The sequence below is a fragment of the Camellia sinensis genome, chromosome 10 (genome assembly GCF_055761805.1).
Source record: "Camellia sinensis isolate YWXY chromosome 10, ASM5576180v1, whole genome shotgun sequence".
NCBI lineage: Eukaryota > Viridiplantae > Streptophyta > Magnoliopsida > Ericales > Theaceae > Camellia > Camellia sinensis.
In genome coordinates this window covers 79,737,101-79,744,952 of record NC_138970.1, presented here as the reverse complement: position 1 = coordinate 79,744,952, position 7,852 = coordinate 79,737,101, and the positions used below count along the sequence as shown (strand labels likewise).

Here is a 7,852-nt window from a genome sequence, read left to right as displayed (position 1 = left end):
CCATCTAGAGTGCCGGTCGGCCAAACATTTGGCCGATGGCAACAAAACACAACCGGTGGCCTCAAGCCATGGCCGATGGAGTGTGGGGATGGCCAAAAAGCCATTCCCTGCCCTCCAAAGCAAAGACACAAGTGTTTGGTGCAAAACTAAGCACAAAACAGTCGAGTCGAGAGATCCTGAGGCAAGGCGCGTAGCCGAGACCTCCGGGAACTCAAGACGAACACAAACAAGGATGATCACCGAGTGTTCAAACGGTGACGTCCAAGTCTTGAGGACGATCAAAAATGGGTTGTCTACAAGTAGTAAAAATGGTTTCGGATTCGGAGCTGGTGAATCGGCTCTGGGATGTGCTCCAAACCTCCGACCTCAATACCACCACAGCCGACTCTATCCGGCGCATCCTGGAGTCAGAGTTCGACGTCGACTTGTCTGATCACAAAGCCTTCATCTGAGACCAAATTGATTCTTTCCTCGAGACCCGTGTTCAGAGGACCCACAACAACGCTGTCACTGTCGAAGAAGAAGAAGATGAATAAACGATTCACGAGGAAGCTTCAAAGACTTTGAAACTTGAAGACAACAAGTCTAAGTTCGAAGAAGAAGAAGAAAGTGATGGACAGAGAAACAAGAAATGAAGGTTAGGTTTTCCGTTTTTCTTAGCATGTCCATTTCTCTCTATTTGGTTGCAGAGAAAAGAAATCAAAATATTTACTAATTGAATTTTTCACAGCTTTTGTTATTAATATGATAATTTCTAGGGTGACAAATGTGGGTTTAAATATTTGTTTGGGATTTTTGGGGATAAACTCCAACAAGTTTAAATTAAATTCATTAGAGTGGTTGTGAAAAGTAAGTATTGAGTTCTTTAATCAATGTAAATATAGCCAGCCAAATCTATGCATTGGGGATTGTTCTTGTTACTACTGCATGAGTTTGTATTATGCATGATTGATTGAGAGTTTGATTCAAAATTGGGAAATTGTTTATAATAGCACAATTTGATTTCATAGGTGACATAGGTTTTTACTCTTTTGTTTTTTTTTTTTTTTGGCATGTTTTAAATTCTTCCTACTTTTGGAATGTACTCTTGCTATCAAATTTTGATGTTCTTGTGTGGATATTAGCCTTAAACATGTTACTCATGTGGTTCTTTAAAATGTGTGAATAAGTAAATTTGAGGGCACCTGTCTGCATTTAAATGTATTGTGTATTCTTTGAAGTGGCTACCAACCATAAAAAGATTAGAAAAGATAAAATGAAAAGAAAGAATTCATGCTTTTAGAGTTTGCCCTCATACTGTATTTCGATTACATGCTCAACCAATTGTGAATATCTTATGCTCTGGGTGTGTGGGGAAATAACCTTGGGCACATGTTGCAGGTTCTTGAATTGTAAACGCACATTTTTGTCAGGTATCATACTCTAGAGTTACTTTTTCTTTTCTTTTTTTTTTTTGGTTTTTATTTTTTGAAATTTTAATAGAGTGTGTCACTCACTTGTGTAGTTATTATTATTCCCTATGGTTTTCATTGAGGGATAATATTTTTGAAGAATAGTTGAGTAACAAACAATGAGAATCTCTTCCAAGTATAAATATGCATTCTACCCTTTTTTGGCTACCCCCTTTTCTTCAGTACGAAGATCAAAAGGATCTAGATCTGGATTCTCAAGTTAGAAGTGGGTTTTGATTTTTTTAGGTATCAACATTGTCTAATTGCTCAGATTTGCCATAGATGGTTCATGGGTTTTGAATATTTTTTGCTATTTTGGGTGGTTCTGTTGTTGAATTTGTATGTGAATGAGACAATATTGTTTAAATGGGGTCTTTTTATTGGGGAAAGTGAGTTCAAAGGCAGTGTTTTTCCTTTTTGAATTGGTAAATTTTGTGAAGTTGGTAGATTATCAAGCATTTAGCTCAAAAAATTAGAAATGAAATGGGTTACTCTCCTAATTTTGGTTGTCTTGAGCATGGAATTTGATGTCTTGATCATCATCATCCACTAAAATGATCATGCAATTTCCAAATTGTGTGCTGGAGAACCAAGAAAATTTCAAAATTTGTTCATTCTCTAGTATTGTAATCTTCATCTAAGAGTTTTATTTTTTTTTTCTTCTCCTGATATAGGCTGATCTTTTTTTTTAATTTTGATCCTCTGATTTAGGAAGGAAGCCATCTTTCAATTCATTTTTATTCCTTTTTATTTTCTTTTTGAATTGTCAATTTATTTGATTGTCTTGTTAATAATTGTATGAGAGGGTTCAAGAATGTCGTTGGAAAATTTGAAGATCTAAGAAGATCCTTGAAGAAAAATTCGAATTCTCCAGAAGATGATGAGAGACTTAAATTCTTCAATAGTCTCAACTAAGAACACAAGAGCAAAGAGATGATGGAGATAAAACATTGGGTGAAGAAGAAGGCAAAGTAGCTAGAAAGAGAATAATGGCAAGGCTCTCCCATGGATCTCCCATTTTCACTCTCAAGGTTGATAATGGAGAAGGGAAATTAGTTCTTTCCTAAAAGTTATCTTTCCAAAATCCATCCCTTGTAAAGCTATGGGTGGGTGCTATTTATAGGCACCTCATGATGTAGGATGGAGCCCATGTGCAAGGCACATGGGGAATATTCTCTCTAACCACCTTGTTTGAGGAGGTGATCTCTCTGAGGATGAGGAAAACCTTCGAAGAGGAGATCAACCTCTCGGCGAACTCTTCTTCGTAGCCACACCTAACCAATGATCCCCAATCATCCCAAAGGGTCAGGGGTAGTCCCAGAGGACGTCCTGCCGCATAAGGGTCAAGGGTAGTTCAAGAGAACGCCCTGCCGCAAATATTGCCGAGTCTTAGGGACCCCCTAGATTGTGCCATCTCGACCCGGGTATAGGCTAGTTTAACCGAAGAGTGAATTTATCTTCACTCACCGTCCTCGGGATCGGGTCCTTTGTTCGAACTCCATTACACCCATGGTTCTGGTGCGTAGATCCCAGAAAGCTCCGAGCCCGCAAGTGTTCTGGGACTCATTAACAGAGGGACTTCTAGATTGCGTCTGAATCTGTTCGGAGCCAAGTGCTTCGGATCTCTAGGTTCGTGGATCCGAACCCTTTCGAGTCTGAGTGCCTCGGATCTCTAGGCTTGCTCAATACCCCTTTGAGTCCGGGCCCGGGTAAGTTTCTAAGTTCGTGGATTCGAACCCTTTCGAGGCGTAGAGCGATTCAGCCCATTTGATGGTGATAAATCCGGGCCCACTAATTTTGGGCTTGTGAAAAATTCGAGCCCACTAACCTTGGACTATTGGGCCTAATTAATTTAGTGGGCTCAAATTAGCTCCTCTTGCAATAATAAGTTGTGTATAGTTTATTGAGAACCATTTGTTAATATATTTGAGTACTCCTTTAAGTTGATGGTTCAAAGCAGAAATCAAAGTTGTTTGAATGTGCTATATTGATTGAATTTCCTTATATATCACTGCGGTTAGAATTTGGGAATAATGAAGAGTAGTGCACTATATTCTGTGCACTTTTTGGTAAGAATGAGAATGTTTGGTTTTAATTTAGCAAACAAAGATTGAACCAATTGTTACTTTTGATTTACATGAACTTTAGTTCACTAAATAATACTACAAAGAGGATAGAGCATGAGATACTGGATTTGGTTATCAAAATTTGGAATTGATGATTGAGAATTTCATCCTTCAATGCAATCTTGTTACTTTGGTTCCATTCAATTGATATATTAAAGTGTTAAATTTTGTTACTTCTATCTCTGCTACTTTTCTGTCTAGTTCTTAGTGGATTAATTATAAAATTATTTCAATTTTGTAATTTAAAACATATTCTACTCTACATGAAAATATACTTCTATGTTTAAATTGATAACTTAGTTGATTTCTTTGTGTAGCAAAGACAGATTTATTAGTATTTTTACTGTGTTTCACTTACATTTCTGAGTTATTTATTTATTTATTATTTTTATTTTTAAATTTATTTTAATTCTTTTCTTTTATAATGTTGAAGACAAAAGCTAGCGGAATTTGAGTCTTTGTTGTGGCTTGTTGCTACCATAACGCATCAAAGCCATCTCTGTCCCCTCCCTCTAACTATACAACCCATTATCTGGAATTATGATCATTGTCTCCATCTTTGCTCTTGGAAGAAATTCTAGATATTTAAGTGCTTCAAAATACTGGATTTTGATATCAATGAATAGACTCATTCCAGTGTTGGTTTTAGGATCTCTTGCTGCTTTGTTCAGATTTGTAAAAAAATTGTGTCTAGAATTTTGTTGAACCTCGGACTGCCTGATTTTCTCCTTAAAAACTTTCCACTTCCTCTTTGGAAAATGTCTTGAATGTCTCCAACATCTAGGCTCATCTTCCTTCTAATTTGCATCAGGGTTTTCTATGCCTCTAAATTTTGATTATCCCTTTTTTGGTAGTAGTGTTGTGTCACTGCATGGACAAACGGTTGACAAGTAAAGTAGTTGGACTCTTCTTGTAATTTCTTTTCTAATTAGATGCCTGACACAAGTATTTGGCTCATTTGAGCCGAGTTTTTCCTGTTATCAGAGCAGATCGAGCAAAATGAAAAAATTACCCATTTCAATATGCCCAGCCAGAAAATTTCCATATGCCTAGAAAATTACTCATTTACAGTCTCTGTTTAGGGAAAAAAATGCCCAGAAAATTTTGTTCTCATTACATTTCATCCTCCTCAATTTTGTATTTTACCCCTAAACCGCACTTGGGATGGAGATACTGCAAATTGCATTCCCTGCAGTGCTGACATTAGCTGCTGATCCTATTGCTTCTCTAATTGACACAGCATTCATGGGTCGCTTAGGTCTATCTTGATGTTCTTTTTTGTTTTCTCCTGAATGACCTTAATTACTTTTTACTTAGATTATTTCTTGAGTTAATTGCACCTTATGAATCAGGTATGCTTTTAGTTCAAATAGTGAGATTTGCTCGTGAGGAAATAGCAGTAGAGTTCATATCTCACTTTGAGGGCAACTCTACCAGTTGCTATACATTGTGCTATTGCTAAAATTTAGCAAGATGGACACAAAAAGAGGGGGGGGGGAACAAAAACAAAAAAAACAACTCTAGCAGTGTGCTATCATTGTGCCAAATTTAGCATGATGCTATCCACATCATTGTATTTTTAATATAAATTCAATAACTTAATTTAATTTTTTTTAAGATAAGCATTATATTAAATATTTAGAATTTGAAAGAATTCCATTGGCAAATGCCTATTATTGAATTTATTTAATGCAAGTATGAAAAAGCTAAATGAATTGAATTTTTAGATATATCAATTATTGAATCATAAGTTTAGTTTAACAATACTCGAATACATATAATTTGGTACATGTGGTAGAAATTAAATCCATGTAACTGGATGTTGCTATGATTGCAGAGAAAGGGTGAGGAGGTTGCTTCATATTTGAATGGTTGTTGTATATTTCTTGTTGGTGAGTTTTCTTTTGAGAATTGTCTTCCATAATTGTACTTCAAGTTATTTTTGTGATTGAACTCTATGGAACATGGAATCTAGGAATGATGGGCTCCAAAAAGACTACAATGGGCAAGGTTTTGTCTGAAGCACTAGCTTATTCTTTTGTTGGCAGGTTAGTGCGTTACCTTTAATGTGCTTGTTCTGTTTTTTGATGAGTACAATATTTTATAGACCAAAAAACACCATAAGGGGGTCAACCCTGAACAATACCAAGTAAAAACTATATACATCACAGTTGGGATTACTAACATGGAGGTCATTTAGTTTGTCTTCATTAGTTGGTTCTGAAAGGTGATTGTATATAGGTTCTGGAGTTAAGTTTGGAATCTGAAAAAAGTACGAAGTGGGTGGATTTAGACAATTTAATATATATATATATATATATACATATATATATTTCCCCATTGATATGGTAGAATGCTGCTAATTTTTAAGGTACTTCAACTCATAAAAACAATGTCTATCATTTTGAAACTTGATTTGTATACTTTTCACCAAGCTTCATCTTGTTAACTAGCCTAATCGAACATTCATATATTGCCATTTCATAGCATACTAGTAGAATTAGTGATTGGAAGTTGCTGGCATACTACACTTGCTTACTCTATTGCCCATGAAACTGTAGTGGCTTTGTAGTATTTGTCAGCATCTTTCGCTTTGAATCAAGCTTAGAGATGTTCAACTTGGCTTGTTAGGTCCCCAGAAAGATGGCAAATAAGGGGATGAAAAGAGTTTGTTTTATGTTTAAAATGTTCCAAATTTCATATTTTTTTAGTCTCTATTTTACACTTTCACATGACAACATTTCATGTACACATTAGATTGAAAGTTTCTTTTTAAACTTGTAAATAATATAGACTCTAATTTGATTTGGACTCTTTAGTTTGGAACTTACAATGTTAATAGATAAAACTTATACAAACCTAAACCTCATAATGGAGATCCTTTAACATAATTATGCAAGTCCTAAGTAGGTGTTGCATTGAAGTAGATTAATTCCACCTCTTCCTCTTTTTAAATTTGATTTTTCTCTTGAGCCTTTTATGGCCTGGATTTAGTAGCAAACTATTGAGATCTTGAATTTTTGCTAATTTTTCATTATGACATTGCTTTTATAAGGCCATTGAATTATCTTATAAATTTTGAAAATGTTTTGTTGATGTTTTAAAATTTCTTGATCATTTCTTAATACCTTAAGAAATATTTTTGTCCCTGAGTCGTTGGTTTTTGTATTTATGTAAAGTTTCCTTTGTTATGCAGACAAGAAATGCAACAAGGTTAGTTACTCCAGCTATTGCTGCGGGTTTCTACATTGGGCACCCTCGTCCCTATGATAGGAGCAAGTGGATTTGCTATAGCTGCAATTGCAACTGCTATAGGAACTGTTGTCTGTAGTTTTAGATAATCTCTTAATAGTTGTCAATAGAAAGATAGATATGCATAGTTTTAGATGGTTCAAACTTTTTGTATAGTTTAGAACTTAAAGATATAGTTTTCGAATGTTTGGAATGTATAGATAATTGTTGAATGTTTATAATTTATGGATATAGTTTCTTTTTTATGTTTCAAACAACATTTTGGTGGTTGATTGATGTTTTGTGATGCTTGTTTGTAATATTTGTTAGATTGTACAAAATTGGTCAAATAGAACCTGTTGAATTTAAAAATAAAAATAAAAATTGAATATTCTATGGCAGGCATAATAAGTTGTTGTATTACATATTTTATGGCGCACAATTAGCGTCATTATTTGTTTCACCAATCAACGGCGTGCAAAAGTAGTCGTAGAAAAAGTAACAATGACGCACAAAATCTGTCATTAAATAGTTTTTAACGGCGTACTATAGCATGTTGTAGAAAAAGTAACAACGACGCACGAAATCTGTCGTTAAATAGTTTTTAACGGCATACTATAGCATGTTGTAGAAAAAGTAACATTTAATGGCATACTATAGCATGTTGTAGAAAAAGTAACAATGACGCACAAAATCTGCCGTTAAATAGTTTTTAACAGCGTACGAAGCATGTCTTTGAAAGTGAATGAATTTCCATAACTGGTCATAATATGACGCGCGCTATACGTCGTAGAAGGGTTTTTACAGCGTGCATTGCGCACTATAAAAACCTTTTTTTGCTGTAGTGAGCATATAATGTAAATAAAAATCACATCATGATTAGTAGAGGCTGATTTTTGATCGGACGAGTGGGGTGCTCAATTCATGACCTTCCCCTTTCGTACCTAAGTTCCCAAGCTGAGACACTTTGGTGATGACGGACTAATAGCCTTTGGCACGAGTCACGGGTTTTCTAAATTTTTGAAAACAAAATATTTAGGTGGT

General features: G+C 35.1%; 1 long non-coding RNA gene across 2 annotated transcripts; it reads left to right on the top strand.

Moving 5' to 3' along the window:
* The first annotated feature begins 294 nt into the window (after positions 1-294).
* On the top strand, positions 295-7,083 carry LOC114295036 (uncharacterized). Of its 2 annotated transcripts, XR_014342244.1 has the most exons (4): positions 295-637; positions 5,415-5,469; positions 5,553-5,625; positions 6,774-7,083. It is a non-coding gene; the product is annotated as an uncharacterized LOC114295036 (long non-coding RNA). The 2 variants fall into 2 exon arrangements; XR_014342245.1 differs by lacking the exons at positions 295-637; positions 5,415-5,469 and having other exon boundaries at positions 5,487-5,625; positions 6,774-7,007.
* Positions 7,084-7,852: the final 769 nt, after the last annotated feature.